The 23,245-nt window shown below is 36.6% G+C and overlaps 1 protein-coding gene across 4 annotated transcripts in view; it reads left to right on the top strand.

Annotated features, from left to right (window-relative positions):
* The first annotated feature begins 323 nt into the window (after positions 1–323).
* Positions 324–23,245, top strand: part of ICA1L (islet cell autoantigen 1 like) — a 139,737-nt gene continuing 116,815 nt past the window's right edge. For 2 of the 4 annotated variants that reach the window (XM_077154742.1, XM_077154740.1), the window contains exons 1-2: positions 442–551; positions 2,276–2,321. The gene's annotated coding sequence lies outside the window, so the exon portion shown is untranslated. Of the gene's footprint in view, positions 552–628; positions 937–2,275; positions 2,322–23,245 lie in introns of those variants that run through there. The other 2 variants (XM_077154741.1, XM_077154744.1) reach the window with 2 other exon arrangements.

The raw sequence follows: 23,245 nt of genomic DNA, 5'->3' as shown, positions 1-23,245 counted from the left end.
GGTGCAGTTAGAACTCCGAGAAGGGAGGGGGGACCCAGGCTAAAGGCGTGAGGTTCAGAAAAGAAAGCCAAGAATTCCTTCCACTTACCACGCCTCAGTCTCATAATCAGTTCTTTTATACTGATCCCCTGACCGGCTTAGTGTTTGTCACTTCACTTGAAGTAAATAGGAATTCAGGCAAAGGAGAAATAAAGGGGTTACTGAGCTCATTAAAGAATGGACGGAGAGAGACACCTGTCCACAGCCTGAACCCCCACTGGGTTAGGCTAAAGGCGGAGAAAGAAGAGATGCCAGGTCCGAGGTACTGAGTGCTGCGCAGTTCCCCGACTCACTGAGCCCGCGTTCACCGACCGCGGGGGTTTATATCTCCCGCCTCGCAGCCGGAGCCCGATACCTCCACGCACGCTGGTGCGGAGGAGCACAGGCTGTGGTAGCCGCCGAACGGCGTCGTGGGGTGGCCTCAGCGCGAACTGGCGCCGGAACGGATCTCTGCCCCGCGAAGCGCGACCTAAGGCGGTGCAGACTCAGCGTGTCGGTGGTCTAGCGTCGCGGTGAGCGTCCGGGGCCTCTAGCCTGCCCGTTTTCTCTTCTTCCCGGGCGCGGGATGGACGGAGTCTGGCCCTAAGGCCAAAACCTGGGTTCCCATGGTGACGCCCGCGGATTTAGTAGGAGGCGGTGGAGGCCGGGCTGAAGGCGCTCGAGCGTGCGCGGACTCTCGGGGCCTCCCCAGCCTCTCCGGTTTCTCCCCGGCCCCCGGGCCCTCGCTCTTCCAGGCGAGGCCCTAGTCCGAGTTTCTCGGGGTTCACCCGGGACAAAACGGGCAAGGAGTGGCTTTGGGCGTGGCTGTGTCCTCTTAAGCGGAAAGAAACCTACATCCACTCTCGTCCCGGGCACGAACGTGCGGCGGCCCGAGGCTTGTTGGGATTTCTCTCGAAGGTGGAGTTTGCTTCCATTGAGAAGCAAATGCTCAGTCTTTAGGAGCTTTCCTCCTGACCTGTTTTTTACGTTGTGGTTATTTTTATTTCATTATTTTACAGTAGGAATGTATTACTTAGAAATTATGTGGGAAACGATTGGTAAAAAGAAAACATAAGAAATACGCTGTTTGGCATGAACAGGAGGAATGCACGAGCTCCCGAGGGTTGCGTGCACAAATCCTGCAGCCTTAGGCTCGGAGCCCAGTGGCTCCACCGCACGGATCTGGCCTCGTGGGGGCCGGGAAAAGCGATTCATCTAGTCAGGTGCCTACATGATGTCAGTGAACAGATACTGAAGCTCTGAGAAAGGTAGAGCAGGAAAAAAGCCATCCGGGCAATTAGCCAAACCTGCGAAGCTGTGGGCTTGCCAGTAGGGCAAGGATTATTTTTCATGTAACAGGCCATGATACTACAGCGTAAGAACTGCTATGTGCTGTGGATCGCTATGAGAAAGCTTATAGGGAAGATAATGTTTTTTCCATGGTTTTGGGTTTTCTCCGAGTATGTATTGATTTATTTGGTTCTGTACCAGGCAACATAACTTGAGGCAATATTACTTTAATCATCTTCACATCAATATTTGTGGAGTAGTCACAGGTCCTCATCTTTTAGTAGGAGTTAATTGTACATTTATTACCCAAACATGTAACAGTATGTGTATATTTTTACATGACAGTTTTTATCGTTTTACATTTGTTACCTGTGCCTAACTATAACTAGTATTTTTGAAATTTCTGTATTTTTTAATAGCGCAAAATGATTGTACAGCTAAAATTGAAACACCAACTTTGTGCAAGGAATTGTTCTGATTACCAGTAACTACAATTGCCGGAAAAATCAATATAATTTTAGAGATAGAAAGGTGCTCAGAGATGAGCCCCAAGTGCAAAAATTGCATATGTATGACTGATGGGAAAAGAGGAAGTCACATGTTTATTATATCCATAAAACAATACATAAAACACAATTTATACAGTGACTGAAGTAGGACCAAATATCAAAATATTAACGTTTCAAGTATAAAACGGATAGTACATTTTTTGTTGTACAATGCTGCTAGACTGTGTGATTTCATTGTAATGCATCCTATATGTTTCCTTTTGTGATTTATCTTTTTCAGTAGTCACTGCACCATCTTTAAGAATTTATTCTTTTTATATTCTTTAAAGAACTGATGGAGTGTGGGGAAGACTTTTTATTATGTCTGTAACTGAAAAGATTATTTAATAAGCTGCTTATTCTCTTTTCTATTTTGTCTGTTTTTCATTTATCTCTTAAATTTGGACTTTTTCCTGAAGTCATACTTTTCAAACTTCACCTTGGATCCAATATTCACCCTTACAGGTTAGTCATCCTCTGTGTATGTAATTATTATTATTTTGCCATTGTTGACTCATTTGCAAATAACACTAGGTTTTTTACATTTCTTTTTTTGCTAATTTAGTTGATATAGATAAGAAGTAAAGAACAAAAATAATTAAATAACACAACATCTGTATTTACAACAGCCAACATTAACAATGGTTAACATTTTGTCAGCTTTCTTTCTAATACTTTTAAATAAATAAAACATTTTCAATAAAGCTAATGTTTCTATTCCACCTTACCCATTCCCCACTGCCCACCTTCATTCCTAATCAGTTAATCACCATCATGAATTAATGTCTTTGTTTTGATTTCTTTAAAAATACATTTATATAGTCTATGTATGCACTAGTATAGCATACGTTTTTACATTTTAAATGAATTATATTGAGGTCTGCCACTTGTCTTTTTAATTCAGTGTTGCTTTTAAAATCCTTCAGGTTGATACTGATGGATCTAGTCATTAGTATAATTGTTTTAAATAGTGTTCTGTCATCTGAATATACCATATTTTTTATCCATATAGCTATTGATTAACATGCTTACGTTGTTTTATGGTTTTTAGCTATTACAGTGCTGAAATTAACATGTATGCATTCAATTACTTATTTAATAAATATTTATCTACTATGTGCCCACACTATTTGCTCAGAGACCAATGAGAATATCTGCCCATGTAGAGCTTTAAATATCTAATAGTGAAATTCCTAGGTCATAAAGTAAGAGCATGTTAAGTTTTACAACAAACTGCCCAAATTGTTTCCAAACTGGTTATACTAAATTATATTTTCATCAGCAATGTGTATGAGTTCTTTTGCTTATATTCTCACCAGTTTTGGTGGTGTTAGTCTTTTTCATTTCGGTCATTCTAGTGGGTATGTTTAGAGATATAATAATGTGAACTGAAAAATTATGCATGTTTTTTATCACAAGTTTCTTCTTTTTTTACTGAGAAGTATTCCGTTGCATGGATATACCATCATTTGTAGATCTGTTCACCTGCTGATAGACACTTGGGTTGATAGACATTCTAGTTTTTGGCTAGTGTGAATAGAGCTAGTATGAACATTTGTGAACAAATCTTCATGTGGGCATGTGTTTTTATTTTTCTTGAGTAAATACCTAAGAGTGCTATTGCTGGGATGTTTAGCAAGTGTATGTTTAACTTTGTTAATTAGTTCCACAATTGGCGTTTGATTGTGCCCAGTCCCTGGTGCTGGTAAAGTCCTTTCCTTTCCCCTCTGGGAATCGGCCTGTGGGGGAGGGGCCCTGGCCACCGCAGCTTTGGGAACTCACGGTTGGGGTGGGGGTGGGGTTGCTCGCAGCCGATCCGTCTGGTCCAGACTGGGGTACGCTATGTGTCTGGTCACTGACGTGGCCCCAGGAGCTGTTCTGTACTGTTTCTGGTTATTTAGTAGTTGTTCTGGAGGATGAACTAAAACGTGCTCGTTGTTAAACCGCCATCTTGACCCGGAAGTCCTGGAATAGCAGTTTTGAGAGATTCATCCTTGCCTTGTTCCAATAATAAAAGGAAATATTCAGTATTTCACAGATAACTATGATGTAATCTGTTGATGTCCTTTGCAATTCCTAGTTTGCTGAGAGTTCTTGGTTTTTTTAATCATGAATGAGTGCTAAATTTTGTTAAATATTTTTTTCCTGCATCTGTTAAAATGAATATATAATATTTCTCCATTTGTCCCTTCATTTAATTAATGATATGACTGATTTTCAAATGGTAAACTAATCTTACATCCCTGGAATAAATTCCACTTCATTATGGTGTATAATCCTTTAATATATTGCCCTCTTAGATTTGCTAGAATTTTCTGGGGGATTTTTACATACGTATCTTTTGCTGGTTTTGAGAGTGGAGTTTTGCTAGCTCATAAAATGAGTGGGAAATTTTTCCTTCCTCCTATACTTTGTGAAAGCATGTATGTAAGTTTGGTTTTATTTCTTTTTAAATGTTTGACAGAATTCACCAGTCAGCCGTCTGGGACTGCCATTGTCTTTGTAGGATTTTTTAAATTGTGAATTGAGTTTTCTTTAATGAATATACAGTGATTCAGATGATTTCTTTCTTTCTTGTGCTAGTTTTTGTAACTTGTATTTTTTAAGGAAGTTGTCCGCTTTATCTAAGGTGTAAAATGATTTTGCATAAGATTGTTCATAATATACTCTTAATTTTTTTAATGTTTTTATTAGAGCAGTTGTAGGTTTATAGGAAAAATATGCAGAAGATACACAGTTTCCATATACCCCCCCCATATGCAGTTTTCCCTGTTATTGACATTTTGCATTAGTGTGGTATCTTTGTTACAATTTAATGAAACAATATTATTTTAGTTACATTATTAAATCCACTCCCTAGTTTTCACTAGGGTTATCTCTACATGTTGTACATTTCTATGGCATTTTAAAAAATTGTTACCCTAGTAACATATATGCAACCTAAAATTCCCCCATTTGAATAACTTTCAAGAATACAATTCAATGGTGTTCATTACATTCACAATTTTGTGACACCAGCATCTCCATCCATTGCCAAAACATCATCCCGAATGGAAACTCTATGCCAGTTAAGCATTAACTCCCCATTCCCCATCATCACTCCCGTGCCTGGTAACTGTATTCTGATTTCAAGCGCTATGAATTTGCTTAGTCTTATTTCATATAAGTGAGATCATACATTATTTGTCCTTTTGTGTGTTACTTATATTCACTCAATATGATGTCTTCACAATTCATGTTGTTGCATGTGTCTGAACATTGTACTTTTTTATTGCTGATTAATATACCATTGTGCAGGTATACCCATATTTTGTTTTTCTGTTCATCCATTGATGGACACTTGGGTTGCTTCCACCTTTTGGCAGTGGCAAATAATTCCACCTTGGGTGTGGAAATATCTGTTCAAGTCTAGACTTTTGATTAGTTTTGATATATTCCTAGAATTAGGTTTGCAGGGTCACATGGTAAGTCTATACTTAACTACTTGGGGAACTGCTAACCTTTTCCTCCATGGCTGCAGCATTTTATAGTCACAGTTCCAGTTTTTCCACATCCTCCCCAATGCTTTTTCTTTTTTTTTTTTCGGTAATAGCCATTCTGATGGGTATGATGTAGTATTTCATTGTGGTTTTGATTTGCATTTCCCTAATAGCTAGTGATGTTGAGCCTCTTGTGCTTTTTGGACATTTGTCTATCTTCTTTGAAGAAAGGCCTGTTCATGTCTTTTACCCATTCAAAAATTGTATTGTCTCTTTTTTTAATTGTCAAGTGTAGGGTTTCTTTATATATTCTGAATATCAGACCCTTATCAGGTATGTGGTTTCCAAATATTTTCTCCCATTGAGTAGGCTGCCTTTTCACCTTTTTGACAAAATCCTTTGCAGCACAAAGTGTTCAGTTTTGAGGAAGTCCTTTTTATCTTTTTTTTCTCTTATTGCTTATGCTTTGGTTGTAAAGTGTAAGAAAACACTGCCTACCAGTAGATTTTGAAGATACTTCCATGTATTTCTTCTAGGCGTTTTATGATCGAGGTTCTTACAATTAGCTCCTTGATCCATTTTGAGTTAATATTTGTATAGGGTGTGAAATAGGGATTTACTTTCATTCCTTTGGGTATGGGTATCCAGTTCTCCCAGCATCATTAATTGAAGAGACTGTTGTGTTCCAGTTGAGTGAATTTGGCAGATTGTCAAAAATAAATTGACTGATTCAGTGGTAAAATGCTTGCCTGCCTTGTAGGAGACCCGGGTTCGATTCCTGACCCATTCACCCTCCAAAAATAAAAATAAAAGTAAATTAAAAGTTTAAAACAAACAAATAAATTAATTAATTAACCATAGATATGAGAATCTATTTCTGAACTTTCAGTTTGATTCCATTGATCAATACATCTATCTTTATGCCATGCCATGCTGTTTTGACCACTGTGGCTTTGTGTTGTTAGAAGCGTAAGTCTTCCAACTTGCTCTTTTTCAAGATGTTTTTAGCTATTTGAGGCCCCTTACCTTTCCAAATAGTTAGCTTTTCCATTTCTGCAAAGTAGGTTCTTGAGATTTTGATTGGTATTGCTGTGAATCTGTAGATGAATTTGGCTAGAATTGACATCTTAAAGGTATTTAGCCTTCCATTCCATGAACATGAAATGTCCTTCCATTTATTTAAGTCTTCTTTGATTTTGTTTAGCAATGTTTTTTTGTGTTCTGAATATACATCTTTTGCATCCTTGGTTGAGTTTATTCCTAGTTATTGATCTTTTAGTTGCTATTGTAAATGGGATTTTTTCTTTATTTCCTTTTCAGATAGCTCATTACTAGTGTATAGAAACACTACTTTTGCATGTTGATCTTGTGTCCCACCACTTGCTGATCTTATATATTAGCTCTAATAGCATTGTCATAAAATTTTCAGGGTTTCTAAATATAGGATCATGTTGTGAACAAATAGTGAAAGTTCTGCTTCTTCCTTTCTGATGTGTAAGTTTTTGTTTCTTTTTCTTACCTAATTGCTCTCGCTAGAACTTCTAGCACAATGTTGAATAACAGTGGTGACAGTGGGGGCATCCTTATCTTGTTCCCAATCAGAGAGAAAGCTTTCCATCTCTCACCAGAGAGATCAGTATTAACTGTGAGCTTTGCATATATGCCCTTTATCGTGTTGAGGAAGTTTCATTCTATTCCTGTGCCGGGATTTCCCTAGGGAAAAGGGGAGAAGAAGGGTCACCGTACAGGATTAAGAAACGACAGACACAAGAAGTTAGTTAAGTGGAGTCAGGGAATTCAAGCTCATCAGGAGCAAGAGTCCCAAATAAACTGACAGCCACATATTTATTGTGCTCTTTTATGGGAACTGCTTTAGGGAGTATAACAAAGCAAGATTATTTTTAATATCTGTCATGCCTGCAAAGATACAAAGTTTGGTTCACAGTTTCTGTCCCAGGAACCATTTATTTCTTATCAGAATGTTTTCTGTACAACTCTCTTTGGGCTCCAGAGTCAGCATCCTTGAGAGCAGAGTGAGCATTGACTAACCTGCCTGAAACTGCACAGGCCGAACCTTCTCACAGTAAGGCCAGATTAGATAGTGCATAGAGGCTGGACCTCATTTCACCGGAGACCAAGGGGCCGTGCCTCCAAGGTTATTCTGACATGGCTTTGCCAACAGTCAGGGGCCTGCTTCTGGGCCCCAACATTCCTGTATTTCAGTGTGTTTTTTAATCAAGAAAGGATGCTGGATTTTGTTAAATGCCTTTTCTGCATCAAAATGATCATGTCATTTTTCCCTTTTGATTTGTGAGTGTGGTGTATTACATTAAATAATTTTCTTGTGTTGAACCACCCTTCCATACCTGGAATAAACAATACTTGATGATAGTTATTCTAGTTTGATAGCTGCTGAAATGCGATATGCCAGAAATGGAATAGCTTTTAAAAGGGGGAATTTATTAAGCTGCTAATTTATAGTTCTAAGGCTGTGAAAATGCCCAAATTAAAGCAAGACTATAAAAATATCCAATTTAAGGCATCAGGTAAAGATGCCTTGGTTCAAAAAGGCAGACGATATTCAGGGTTTCTATCTCAACTAGAAAGGCACATGGCAAAATTAGCTAGCTTTCTCTCCAGGCTTCTTGTTTCATGAAACTCCTGGGGGCATTTTCCTCCTCCATTTCCAGAAGTCTCTGGCTGTATGGGCTCTGTAGCTTTTTCCAAAATGGTTCCCTCTTAAAGTGTTCCAGTTATCAACCCCAACTGGAATGGGTGGAGACACATCTCCCTGCATACCATCTAATCAAAAGTTACCACCACATTTGGGTTGGTCATACCTCCATGGAAATAATCAATAAGCTCCCATCCATCAGTATTGAATGAGGATTAAAGGACATGGCTTTTTGGGGTACACAAAAGATTCAAACCAGCGCAATGGTGTATAATTCTTTGAATGTGTTGTCAAATTCTATATGCAAGTATTTTGTTGCGGATTTTTACATGTATATTCATTGGAGATTTTGCTCTGTAATTTTTGGTGTTAGGGTGATCTTAGCTTTGTGGAATGAGTTAAATAGTGTTCCCTGGTCTTCAGTTGTTTGGGAAGAGTTTGAGAAGCACTGGTATTAGTTTTTTTCTGTCTTTTTTTTTCAATTTTTTTCTTGAATGATGGCTAAAATTCACCTGTGAAGCCATCTGATCCTGGGCTTTTCTTTGTTGACCGATTTTTGATGACTGAGTCATTCTCCATTTGTGATTGGTTTATGGGATCTTCTGTTTCTCTTGAGGCAGTGTATGTCGTTCATGTGTTTCTAAGAAGTGGTTCATTTCCTCTACATTATCTAATTTGTTGGCGTACAGTTGTTCATAGTATCTTATGATCTCTTTCATTTCTGTGGAATCAGTGGTAATGACTACCCTCTCATTTCTGATTTTATTTGTATCTTCTCTCTTTTTTTGTCAGTCTAGCTAAGTGTTTGCCAATTTTATTGATCTTCTCAAATAACTGGATTTCAGTTTTATTCTCTCTATTGTTTTTGTTTTTTGTTCAATTTATTTCCACTCTAATCTTTGTTTTTTCATTCCTTCTGCTCACTTTGGGATTAGTCTGTGGTTCTTTCTCTGATTTTTCCAGATTTTCAGTTAGGTGTTTGATATTAGCTCTTTCTTCCTTTTTAATGTTGGTGGTTAGTGCCATAAATTTCATTTTCATCACTGCCTTCACGGCGTCCCATAATTTGTGTTCTTATTTCCATTCATCTCAAGATCTTTGCTGATTTCTCTTGCAATTTTTTTTTTTTTTTTTTTTTTTATTTATTTTTTTTTTTTTTAAGAGAGAGGGAGGAAGGGAAGGAAAGACAGAGAGAAGGAAGGAAGGATGGAAGGAAGGAAGGAAGGAAGAAAGGGAAACATCTTTAAACATTTTCTTGTTTTATTATATTTTGTTTGTTTGTTTGTTTTTTACATGGGCTGGGGCCGGGAATCGAACCGAGGTCCTCCGGCATGGCAGGCAAGCACTCTTGCCCGCTGAGCCACCGCGGCCCGCCCGCAATTTTTTTTCTTTGCCCCACTGGCTGCTAATAGCATGTTATTAACTTGCATATACTTGTGAATTTTTGATTATCCATTGATGGATGTGGTGTATTGAAGTCTGCCACTATTATTCTTTTTAAAAAATTTTTTTTAACTTTTAATTTAAAAAATATATATGACAAGAAAGAAACGCAAACATTCTTAACATATGATCATTCCATTCTACCTATATAATCAGTAATACACAATATCATCACATGGTTGCGTATTCGTCATCATGATAATTTCTTAGAACATTTGCATCAATTCAGAAAAAGAAATAAAAAGGCATTCGAAAAGAATTTATACATACCATACTCCTTACCCCTCCCTTTCATTGATCACGAGCATTTCAATCTAAGTTTAACATTTGTTTCCCTATTATTTATTTTTATTCCATATGTTTTACTCATCTGTTGATAAGGGAGCTAAAAGGAGCATCAGATGCAAGGTTTTCACAATCACACAGTCACATTGTGAAAACTATATCATTATACAATCATCTTCAAGAAACATGGCTACTGGAAACACAGCTCTACATTTTCAGGCAGTTCCCTCCAGCCTCTCCATTACATCTTGAGTAACAAGGTGATATCTAATTAATGTGTAAGAATAACCTCCAGGATAACCTCTCAACTCTGTTTGGAATCTCTCAGCCATTGGCACTTTATTTTGTCTCATTTTGCTCCTCCCCCTTTTGGTGAAGAAGGATTTCTCAATACCTTAATGCCGAGTCTCAGCTCATTCTAGGACTTCTGTCCCACGTCGCCAGGAAGGTCCACACCCCTGGGAGTCATGTCCCTTGTAGACAGGGGGAGGGTGACAATAATTTCCAAATATTGTCTCCCATTATGTAGGCTGTCTTTTTACTTTCTTGATGAAGTACTTTGATGCACAAAAGTGTTTAATTTTGAGGAGTTCCCATTTCTTTCTTTCTCCAGTGCTCCTGCTTTGGGTGTAAGATCTAGGAAACTGCCTCCAAGTATAAGATTTATAAGATATCTCCCTACATTTTCTTCTAAAAGTCTTATGGTCTTAGATCTAGTGTTTAGATCTTTGATCCATTTTGAGTTAATTTTTGTATAGATGTGAGGTATGGATCCTCTTTCATTCTTTTGCTTATGGATATCCAGTTCTGTAGGCATCATTTATTGAAGAGACTGTTCTGTCCCAAGTGAGTTGGCTTGACTGCCTTATCAAAGATCAGTTGTTCATAGATGAGAGGGTCTATGTCTGAACACTCTATTAGATTCCGTTGGTCAATATATCTATCTTTATGCCAGTACCATGCTGTTTTGACCACTGTAGCTTCAAAATATGCCTTTAAAGTCAGGTAGCCTGAGGCCTCTAACTTCATTTTTCTTTCTCAGGATATTTTTAGCTATTCGGGGCACCCTGCCCCTCCAAATAAATTTGGTGATCAGTTTTTCTATTTCTGAAAAGTAGTTTTTGGGATTTTAATTGGTATTGCCTTGAATCTGTAAATCAATTTAGGTAGAATTGACATCTTAACTATACTTAGTGTTCCAATCCATGAAAACAGTATGCCCTTACATTTATTTAGGTCTTTTGTGATTTCTTTTGAAAATTCCTTGTAATTGTTTTGTATAGGCCTTTTGTATTTTTAATTAAATTTGTTCCTAAATATAATATTTTATTCTTTTGGTTGCAGTTGTAAATGGAATTTTTTTCTTGATTTTCCCTCAGATTGTTCATTACTAGTGTATAGAAACACTACAGATTTTTGAGTGTTGATCTTTAACCTGCCACTTTGCTGTATTCATTTATCAGCTCTAGTAATTTTGCTGTAGATTTTTCAGGGTTTTCGACACAAAATATCATATCATTTGCAAACAGTGAGAGTTTTACTTCTTCCTTTCCAATTTTAATGACTTGTATTTATTTTTCTTGTCTAATTGCTCTGGCTAGAACTTCCAACACAATGTTGAATAACAATGGTGATAGTGGACATCCTTGTCTTGTTCCTGGTCTTAGGGGGAAAGTTTTCAGTTTTTCCCCATTGAGGATGATCTTAGTTGTGGGTTTTTCATGTATTCCCTTTATCATTTTAAGGAAGTTCCCTTGTATTCCTATCCTTTGAAGTGTTTTCAACAGGAAAGGATGTTGAATCTTGTCAAATGCTTTCTCTGCATCAATTGAGATGATCATGTGATTTTTCTGCTTTGATTTGTTGATATGGTGTATTACATTAATTGATTTTCTTATGTTGAACCATCCTTGCATACCTGGGATGAATCCTACTTGGTCATGATGTATAATTCTTTTAATGTGGTGCTGGATTCGATTTGCTAGAATTTTGTTGAGGATTTTTGCATCTATATTCACTAGAGAGATTGGTCTGTAGTTTTCTTTTTTTGGTAATATCTTTGCCTGGTTTTGGTATGAGGGTGATATTGGCTTCATAGAATGAATTAGGTAGCTTTCCCTCCACTTCAATTTTTTTGAAGAGTTTGAGCAGGGTTGGTACTAATTCTTTCTGGAATGTTTGGTAGAATTCACCTGTGAAGCCGTCTGGTCCTGGAGTTTTCTTTTTAGGAAGCTTTTGAATGACTAATTCAATTTCTTTACTTGTGATTGGTTTGTTGAGGTCATCTATTTCTTCTTGAGTCAAAGTTGGTTGTTCATGCCTTTCTAGGAAGTTGTCCATTTCATCTACATTGTTGTATTTATTAGCATAAAGTTGTTCAAAGTATCCTGTTGTTGCCTCCTTTATTTCTGTGAGGTCACTGGTTATTTCTCCTCTTCCATTTCTGATCTCATTTATTTGCGTCCTCTCTTTTCTTCTTTTTGTCAGTCTTGCTATGGGCCCATCAATCTTATTGATTTTCTCATAGAACCAACTTCTGGTTTTATTGATTTTCTCAATTGTTTTCTTGTTCTCAATTTCATTTGTTTCTGCTCTAATCTTTGTTATTTCTTTCCTTTTGCTTGCTTTGGGGTTAGTTTGCTGTTCTTTCTCCAGTTCTTCCAAGTGGACAGTTAATTCCCGAATTCTTGCCCTTTCTTCTTTTTTGATATAGGCATTTAGGGCAATAAATTTCCCTCTTAGCACTGCCTTTGCTGCATCCCGTAAGTTTTGATATGTTGTGTTTTCATTTTCATTTCCCTCGAGATATTTACTGATTTCTCTTGTGATTTCTTCCTTGACCCACTCGTTGTTTAAGAGTGTGTTGTTGAGACTCCACGTATTTGTGAATTTTCAGGCAATCTGCCCATTATTGATTTCCAATCTTCTGTTTTTTCTTGGGTCAGTGCAGGTAGTTTGTGTGTTTCTAGAAGTTTGTCCATTTTATCTTGGTTATCTAATTTGTCAGCTTACAGTTGGACATAGTGTCCTCTTATAATCATTCTTATTTCTGTGTGGTCAGTAGTAATGTCCTCCTTTTCATTCCAGAGTTTAGTTATTTGTGTCCTCTCTCTTTCTTTATCAATCTAGGTAAAGCTTTGTCAACTTATACTCTTTTCATAGAACCAACTTTTGTTTTTCTATTCTCTCTGTTGTTTTATTCTCCATTTCATTTACCTCTGGTTTATTTATCTTTATTTTCTTCCTTCTGCTTACTTTGGGTTTAGCTTGCTCTTCTTTTTCTAGATTCATAGGTTGTGAAATTGGGTTCCTGATTTGAGATATTTCTCTTTTTATGTTAATGTTTAGAACTATGAATTTCCCTGTAATCACTGCTTTTGCTGTTTCCCATAAGTTTTGATATGTTCAGTTTTCATTTTCACTGGTCTCAAGATATTTCCTAATTTTCTATTCTTTGACCTACTAGTTTATATGAGTGTGTTACTTTATTTCCACATATTTGTGAATTTTCCTGTTCTCCCTCTGTTATTGCTTATTAGCCTTATTTCACTGTGGTTGAAGAAGATACATTGTGTGATTTTAATATTTTTTAATTCATTGAGGCTTGTTTTGTGACCTAACATAAAGTCTGTTTTGAAGAATGATCCATGTGATCAGAGAAGAATGTGTATTCTGCTGCTGTTGAGGGAAGTGTTCTATACATGTCTGTCAGGTCTAGTTGCTTTATATTATAATTCAAGTCTTTTAATTCCTTATTAATCTCTGTCTAGATGTTCTATCCATTATTGAATGTGGTGCATTAAAGTCTCCTACTATTAATGAAGAACTTCTGTTTCTACTTTCAAATATATCACTATTTGCTTTATATGTTTTTGCCTCTGCCTTTAGGTGCATATTTATTTGTAATTGTTATGTGTTTTTCTTGAATTAACCCTGTTATCAGTATATTGCCCCTCATATCAGTTTTTGACTTAAAGTCTGTTTACTATATTAGTAAAACTACCCTAGCTCTCTTTTGTTTGTGTTTTAATGTTATATTTTTTCTATCCTTTAAATTTCAACTTAACTTGAATCTTTGAATTTAAGGTGACTCTGTTGCAAACAGACTAAGTTGGATCATGCTTCTTTATCCTTTCTGTGAATCTCTATCTTTTGACTGGGGAGTTTAATCCTCAATTTAAAGTAACTACTGATAATGCAGGACTTTCTTCTGCCTTTTTACTATTTTGACTCTGTAAATGTATCTTTTTTCATCCCACAATTTTCTGTTAATGGTTGCTTTCATGTTTTAAAAAAATTTTTTTTTGTGTATCATTTTGAGTTCTTTCTAACTTATGTATACATTTTTCAAATATTTTCTTTGTGGTATCATGGGGTTTGAATTTAACATACTAAATATATAACACTCAAGTTTGGTTTAATAGCAATTTAATTTCAGCAGCATAAACAAATACTTCCTATATTCCTCAAACCCCACAACTTTTAATGTACTTGTTACAAATTATATCTCTTTACATTATATATCTAAAACCATAGATTTATTATTACTTTTTATGTATTTGTGTTTTATAACCTGTAAGAAGTAAAAAATGGAGTTACATAAAAAATGCAGTACAATAGCACTGGGTTTTATAATTACCCATGTGTTTACCTTTCCTGGAGATCTTTGTTTCTTTATGCCATTTCAGTCTACTCTTTAATGTTCTTTCTTTTCAAACTGAATAACTATCTTTAGCATTGCTTGTAGGATCAGTCTAATAGTGATGCCCTCCCTCAGCTTTTGTTTATCTGAAATGTCTTAATTTCTCCCTCTTTTTTTTTATGTTGTATGGTGGGGTCACATTTCGTTATTTTTGCATGTGAGTCTCCCATTATTGCAACACCATTTGTTGAAATTTTTGTTTGATTGTTTTTACTTTGTCCTGCTTTTTAGTTTTTGGAAAGTGCATGGACTAGGAATCAAACCTAGGTCTCCCACATGGCAGGTGAAAATTCTACCACTAAACTATCCTTGCACTCCCCTTCTCCTTCATTTTTGAAAGACTTTTTACCAGATATAAAATTCTTGGTTGGCAATCATTTTCTTTCTGCACTTTAAATATGTCATCCTACTGCCTGCTTACCTCCATCATTTCTGATAAGAAATTAGAATTTAATCTCATTGGGATTTCCTTGTACATGACAAATTCCCTGTTATAACTTTAAGGATTCTCTCTTTTGTCTTTGGCATTTGCCAGTTTGATTATAATGTGTTTGGGCAGGGAGCTCTTCATGTTTATCCTGTTTGTCATTTGTTGAGCTTTTGGGTCTATATATTCATGTCTCATTAAATTTTGGAACTCTTCTGCCATTATTTCCTTGAAAATTCCTTCTTTCCCTTTCTTCACCTTTAGTGACTTCCATAATGCATATATTAGTATGGTTCATTGGTATGGACTCTTAGGCTCCATTCACTTTTTTTTTTTTTTTTTTAACATGGGCAGGCACCAGGAATCGAACCTGGGTCTCCAACATGGGAGGTGAGAACTCTGCCACTGTGCCTCTGTTACTTTTTAAAATTATTTTTTCTTTCTTTTTTTTTCAGCCTGAATAATTTCAGTTATCTTTTCTTCAAGTCCCATAGGACTCTTAGGCTCTGTTCACTTTTTTATTTTTTTACATGGGCAGGCACCAGGAATCGAACATGGGTCTCCAGCATGGCAGGTGAGAACTCTGCCACTGCACCACTAATGCTTTTTCTTTCCTTTTTTTCAGCCTGAATAATTTCAGTTATCTTTTCTTCAGATTCACTGTTCATTCTGCCAGCTCTACCTGCTGATGGACCTCTCCAGGGAATTTTTATTTCTGGCATTACATACTCTTCACTTACAGTATTTCTGTTTGGTTCCTTTCTTTAAATTTTTATCTCCTTATTGAAGTTCCCGTTTTCTTCATATATTGCTTCGCAACTATCATTTAGTTCCTTTTTTGTATTTCTCTTGGCGCTTTGAACATACTTAAGATTTTTTTCTTTATTAGAGAAGCTGCGGGTTTATAGACAGTCACCTGTAAAATATAGAATTCCTGTAAACCACCTCCCAACTGCAATGGTGTGAAGCATTTGTTACAATTAATAGTAGCACATATTTTTTCTTTTGGTTTTATAGTAAAAATACAATGTGTTCATTTAATGCAAAATGATAACTACAATAACAGTATATCTGCTCTAGTTAGCAGATAATCCCTCCTATTTTTTGTTCATTCCTCAGTTTTGAGGGAGTTGGGATGATTATTTCTCTGGCTGCTTCAAGTTGAGGAGGGATATGTGATGGTGAGTCTGAGATATGTGTCCTGGTTCATTCTTAGATGCTGCCACCTGATAGATTGGCACAGAGTTACCTGTTTCCCAGTATACTCATAGGGGTTACCCTGCTCTCTCCAGAATGGGGCCAAGGGATTCACACTGAGAGCACAGGCTGACTCAATACAGAACCAGGTGTGGTGAGAGAGTGGCCCACAAGAGGGTCACAATGTTTTCCTACCCTTTTTAAGTTCCCTTTTTCTTGATTGGGACTTCCCCAGTTACTGCAACCCTTTAAGTATTTTCTAGAGCTCTGAGGAAGGTGGCTTTAGTTTTTGCTACTTGTTCAATCATTCAGTGGGGGGAAAGAATATTGGAGCATCTCATGTCTCCATCTTGCTTTACCTACCCTATTCTTTTAATATCTGTTTGATCTGTAGTAATGTTCCTTCTTTTATTCCTGATATTTCTGATTTTCTTTTTCTTTCTTTCTTTATTAGTACTGATGATGTAATCAATGTTAGTAATTTTTTTAAAAGGAACCAACTTTTGGTTTTGTTGTCTTTCTCTCTGATGTGTCTTTTATTTCACTGATTTCTACTTTAATTTTTAAAAAGCTTTTTATTTTGCAATGATTTCATATATATAGGACAGCTGTAAAATAACACAAATTCCACACAGAGAACTTCCACAAAGCCCCACTTAAATACCCAGATCTACAAGATTTTAACATTTTGCCACATTTACCTAATCAGTCTATCCATCAACCTTTCCATCCATCTCTATTTTTTAAACTTTTTTTTATTGTATAGTATAGCATATATACAAAGCAAGGAAATAAAAAAAGTAATAGTTTTCAAAGCATCTTCAACAAGTGGTTACAGGACAGATCCCAGAGTTCATCATGGGCTACCTCTCATAGTTTTCCTTCTAGCTGTTCCAGAATATAGGAGGCTAGAGGGCTTAAATATTTTTATCATCACATTTGACTTTTTTTCCTTCTGTGTTTTTTTTTTGTAAACAATAACATATATACAAAAAAGCTATAAATTTCAAAGCAGAGCACCACGATTAGTTGTAGAACATATTTCAGACTTTGACATGGATTACAATTTCACAATTTTAGGTGTTTACTTCTGCTGCTCTAAAATACTGGAGACTAAAAGACATATCAGTTTAATTTTTCAGCATTCATCTTCATTTGTTAAGTCCTATCTTCTATGTATAATTCCACCATCACCTTTGATCTTTCCATACCTTTCTTTGGGGTTGTTTGGGCTATGAAAATTCAAAATTTTTTATATTGGAAGGGTCTGTCAATAATATGGGGTAGGAGATGTTCTGGAGAGGTTGGGCTAGGTTTCAGGACTTAATCTCGATCAGAGACCCATCTGGAGGTTGTAGGTTTCTGGAAAGTCACTCTAGTGCATGGAACTCTTGTGGAATCTTATATATTGCCCTAGGTGTTCTTTAGGATTGGCTGAAATGGTCCTGGTTGGGGGTTGGCAGGTTATGATAGGTAGCAAGGTCTACTTGAAGCTTGCGAAAGAGCAGCTTCCAGAGTAGCCTCTCAACTCTATTTGAACTCTCTCTGCCACTGATACTTTATTAATTACACTTCTTTTCCCCCTCTATCCATCAGTATTTATCCCTCTGATTGTCTATTTTATAAACATTTGAGAGTAGGCTTTATGTATCATGCTGTTTGAACCCTTCATACGTCCATATATGTTTCTGAAATCACAGATATTCACTCATGTGACCACCTTTAGCATGATTATCAAGTTCAGGAAATTTAACATTGATATAAATCTTGCATTCTATATTATAGTTTTTTTTTTCTTCTTTTTCAGTTGTCCCAATAATGTCCTTTTGGGCTTTTTTCTCCATTTTTGGTTCAGTCTAGGAGCACTGATTGCATTCGATTGTCATTATCTCTTTAGTCACTTATTTATTTATTTTTTTTTTTAGTATGGAAACATACACAAATGATAAAATTTCCCATTTCAGTCACTACTGAGCATATCATTCAGTGTGTTAATCGCATTCATAATGTTCCACCATCCTCACCACTGTCCATTATCAGAGCTTTCTCATCACACCAAACAGATACCCTACACCCCTATGTACTAATCCCAATGCCCCCCTCCTGCCACCCCTGGTATCCACTATCCTGCTTTCTGTCTCTATGAATTTGCTTATTCTAAGTCTTTTATATAAGAGAAATCATACAATATTTGTCCTTTTGTGTCTGGTTTATTTCATTCAACATGATGTCTTCAAAGTTTATCCATGTTTAGCATGTACCAGTACTTCACTTCTTTTTACAGCTGAAGAATATTCTCTTGTATGGTGTTCTAGTTTGCTAGCTGCCTGAATGCAATATACCGGAAATGGAATGGCTTTTAAAATGGGGAATTTAATGAGTTGCTAGTTTACAGTTCTAAGGCTGAGATAATGTCCCAAATGTCCCAATTAAAACAAGTCTATAGAAATGTCCAATCAGAAGCATCCAGGGAGGGTGGGCCACGGTGGCTCAGCAGGCAAGAATGCTTGCCTGTGATGCCAGAGGACCCAGGTTCGATTCCCGATTTTTTTTAATTTAATTAATTTTTACATGCCTGCCCATGTAAAAATTAAAAAAAATAATAAAAATTTTTAAAAAAAGCATCCTGGGAAAGACACCTTGGTTCAAGAAGGTCAGTGAAGTTCAGGGTTTCTCTCTCAAGTGGAAGGACACATGCCGAACACAGTAAGAGTTTTTCTCTCATCTGGAAAAGCATATGGTGAACACAGTCAGGGGTCCTCTGTCATCTGGAAGGGCACATGGCAAACACGACGTCATCTGCTAGCTTCTTCTCCTGGCTTCCTGTTTTATGAAGCTCCCCGGGAGGCGTTGTCCTCCTTCATCTCCAAAGGTCACTGGCTCGTAGACTCTCTGCTTCATGGTGCTGCAGCATTCTCTGCTCTCTCTGAATCTCTTTCATTCTCCCAAATGTTCCCTCTTTTATAGGGCTTCAGAAACTAATCAAGACCTACCCGAATGGGTGGAGACATGTCGTCACCCAATCCAGCTTAACGACCATTCTCGATTACATCACATCTCCAGGGAGATGATCTAATTACAATTTCAAACTTACAATGCTGAATAGGGATTAGAAGAAATGGCTGCCTTTGCAAAATGGGATTAGGATTAAAACATGGCATTTCTAGGGGACACACATCCACACACATCCTTTCAAACCAGCACATATGGGTTACCACATTTCATTTGTCCATTCATACATTAATGACACTTGGGTTGCTTCTATCTTGTTTAATTTCTGCATTTTTATAAATTTTCCAGTTTTCTTTCTGTTTTTGAGTTCTGGCTTTATTCTATTGTGGTCTAAGAGATACCTTGCATGATTTCAGTATTTTCAAATATATTAAGATTTGATTTCTGACCACATATGCTGTCTCCTGGAACATGGTCCATGAGTACTTGAGAAGAATATATATTCTCCTGTTATTGGGTGGAGTGTCTATAAATGCCCAGTAGGTGTCATTGCTTAATAGTGTTATTCAAATCCTCTTTCCTTATGTAGAACTGTATTTCTACTTTCATTTCTGTTGCTTTTTGCTTCATGTATTGTGGGGCTCTTTTATGAGGTGCATATATACATATTTATAATTGTTATATCTTCTTGATGGATTGAACATCTTACCAAAATATAATATACTTTGTCTCTTGTAATCTTTTTTTAAATATTGCTTCACCTTAATTTACTGTTAATCCAGTAAGCATGCAGTATAACATACATGGATTTACAGAAGATATGCAAAAGATTATAGATGCATGAGAGTGGATATAGCTCTTCAGTAGCTCCCTAGTTCCTCTCAGAGGTGCAGCTCTGAGAATTCAGAGATTAGGGCATTTAGCACAGTGAGGGAATTCATCTAGAAGCTTGGGATCAAGGATGATTGCCTCTAGTCTTTATAGGCTGGGGACACAGTCATGTTGACCCATGCGGGCTCAACTTATTACTACATGAGGCAGTTTTCACCATATCTTGTAATTTTTTTTTTTTTTTACTTACAGTCTATTTTGTCTAAGAATAATATAGCCATACCTGCTCTTTTGAATTCTGTTTGTATGGAATATCTTTTCCATCCTTTCACCATCAACCTTTTTATGTCTTTGTATCTGAAGTGAGTCCTTGTAGGCAGTTTATGACTGGATCATGCTTCTTCATCCAGTCTGCTAATCTCTGCCTTTTAATAGGGGAGATTAATCCTTTGATATTTTAGGTTATACCTGAAAAGAGAAAAGTTGCTTCTGTCATTTAGCTGTTGGTTTTCTGTATTTTATTGCTCCTCAGTTATTATACCACTGCTGTTTTTGTATTTAGTTGTTTTTTTATAGTGTATCATTTTGGTTAGATTTTTACTCCATTTTCTTTATTTTTTTTTAGTTATTAGGGGTTACCTTTGTAAATACAATGAAGGTCTTAAAAACAATCTTGTTCGACTAGTACCAGCCTAGTTTCAGAAGTATACAAACTCTCTACTCTTGTATATCTCCACCACTTCCCCTCTATCCTCAGATTACATCTTTTTAAAAAACTTTTATTATATAATATAACGTATATACAAAGAAAAGAAAGGAAAAAGCAATAATTTTCAAAGCACTCTTCAACAGGTAGTTACAGGACAGATCCCAGAGTTTTCTTGGGCTGCCATACCATTATCTCAGATTTTTCCTTCTGGCCGCTCCAGAACATTGGAGGCTAGAAGGGATATATTTTTTTATCATCACTTTTTTGTGAAAAAAAAACATGTATACAAAAAAGCAATAAATTTCAAAGCACAGCATGACAGTTAGTTGTAGAACAGATTTCAGAGTTTGGTATGGGTTACAGTTCCACAATTTTAGTTTTTACTCCTAGCTGCTCTAAGATACTGGAAACTAAAAGAAATATCAATACAATGATTCAGCAATCTTACTCGTTTGTTAAACGCTACCTTCTCTGTATAACTCCACCATCACCTTTGTTCTTTCTCCCACTTTTTAGGAGTATTTGCGCTATGCCCATTCTAATTTTTTCATGTTGGAAGGGCTATCAGTAATAAGGGGTGGGGAGATGGAACTAACTGATGCTCTGGAAAGGCTGGCCTCTCTAGGTTCCCAGACTTATCTGGTCCAGGTACCGCATTTTGAGGTTGTAGGTTTCTGGAAAGTTGCCCTAGAGCATGGAACTTCTGTAGAATCTTATATATTGCCCTAGGTGTTCGTTACGATTGGCTAGAATGCTTTTGGTTGGGGGTTGGCAAGTTATGATAGGTAGCAATGCCTAACTGAAGTTTGCTTAAGAGCAACCTCTAGAGTAGCCTTAAGACCCTATTTGAACTCTCTCAGCAACTGATACCTTATTTGTTATACTTCTTTCCCCCCTTTTGGTCAGGATGGTTTTGTTGATCCCACAGTGCTGGGGCCAGACTCATCCCTGGGAGTCATCTACCACGCCGTCAGGGAAACTTTCACTCTTGGATGTCATGTCCCACGTAGAGGGGATGACAGTGTTTTCACTTGCAGAGTTGGGCTTAGAGAGAGAGCGGCCACATCTGAGCAACAAAAGAGGTCCTCTAAAGGTGACATAGGTACACCTATAGGTGGACTAAGCTTTTCTGCTACATATATAAGCTTCACAGCAGCAAGCCTATTGATTTGGGTGTCCCTAATGTTTGACAAAGTGTAAGGGGTTTCCCAGGTGATAAAGTTTAATAGTTCCATATTTTTTCTCCCATCCCTCAAGGAACTTTGCCAATACTTTAAAATTATCTGCTTAATATATTCTGAGATGTATCCAGGCATTACATTAAGCTATACAGGATTAAAGGCCCTCATTTTTATTCTGGACTCCCTGTGTTTTGATTGTTTAAAGAAGCTATGTAGACAGATTTAGTTAGATTATGTGCTACAGAAAATTTAGGTTCTGGACAAAATAAACCATTCTTCCTTTGTTCTCAAAGAGTAAGTGAGGTTCTAAAATACAGACAATGTCTTCCTTACCTCTGTATTCTGAATTACCTTAATCCTGACTGATCACCTTTGTTCTTATCTCTGAATACCAGGTTATACATATATAAAACAGCCTCTAAAAATCCAAAAATAATAATCACCACTCTGGGCAAAATGTGACTGCTACAAGAGCTTACAATCTCTAGGCCCCTAGAGATAAGCATTTTTTAAATGAAACCATACAATAATTGCTCTTCTGTTTCTGGCTTATTTTGTTATTGTCTCATTACATCTTTATGTATTGTCTGCACCTTAACATAGAATTATGACTTTTTTTGCACATTTGCTGGTTAAGTCATATTGTGGGAGGAGGAAGCAGTTATAAATCAAAAGTGCAGTAATCTAGGGTTTTATATTTATCTGTGTACTGACTTATATCAATGTTCTTTATTTCTTCTTATGACTTTGAGTTACTGTCTAGTGTCCTTTTATTTCAGCTGAAAGGTCTGCTTTTAGCATCTTGTAGGTCAGGTCTTTTGGTAAAGAATTTCTTCAGCTTTTGTTTATCTGTAAATATCTTAATTTCTCTTTCATTTTAGAAAGATAATTTTTCTTGTTTTTTCTTACTGTCTTCTGAACATCATGCTTGCTGATGATAATTCTGTTGTTAATCTTATCAGATATCCCTTGTATGTGAGAAGTTGCTTCTCTCGTGCTGCTTTCAAAATCCTTGTTTTATCTTTGGATTTTGATAGTTTTGCTGTGATATTCTTGGTGTAAATTTCTTTTGAGTCTATCCTGCTTGGAATTTGTTGTGATTCCTGGATGTGTGTATTCATGTCTTTCATTAGATTTTTGAAGTTTGTGGCCATTATTTCTTCAAATACTTTTTCTGCCCGTTTCTCTCTTTCTTGTCCTTCTGGAATTCCAGTTATGTGTAAGTTGTAGGTTTGGTGGTGTCCCACTGGTTTCTGGGTCTCTGTTCATTTTTCTTTATAATTATTTTTTCTTTCTGCTCCTCACACTGGATAATTTCTATTTTGGTATCTCCAGGTTTGCTGATTGTTTTCTGCCTGTTCATATCTCCTGTTGAATCCTCTTGAGTTTTTCATTTCCGTTATTGTACTTTGCAACTCTTAGATTTCTCTTTGTTTTTTTATAATTTCCATCTCTTTACTTTGCTGAGTTAACATTTTCCTGATTTCCTTTGGTTCCTTGTATATGGAT

Source organism: Tamandua tetradactyla, chromosome 3 (genome assembly GCF_023851605.1).
Source record: "Tamandua tetradactyla isolate mTamTet1 chromosome 3, mTamTet1.pri, whole genome shotgun sequence".
NCBI lineage: Eukaryota > Metazoa > Chordata > Mammalia > Pilosa > Myrmecophagidae > Tamandua > Tamandua tetradactyla.
This window is presented reverse-complemented; position numbering and strand designations above follow the sequence as displayed.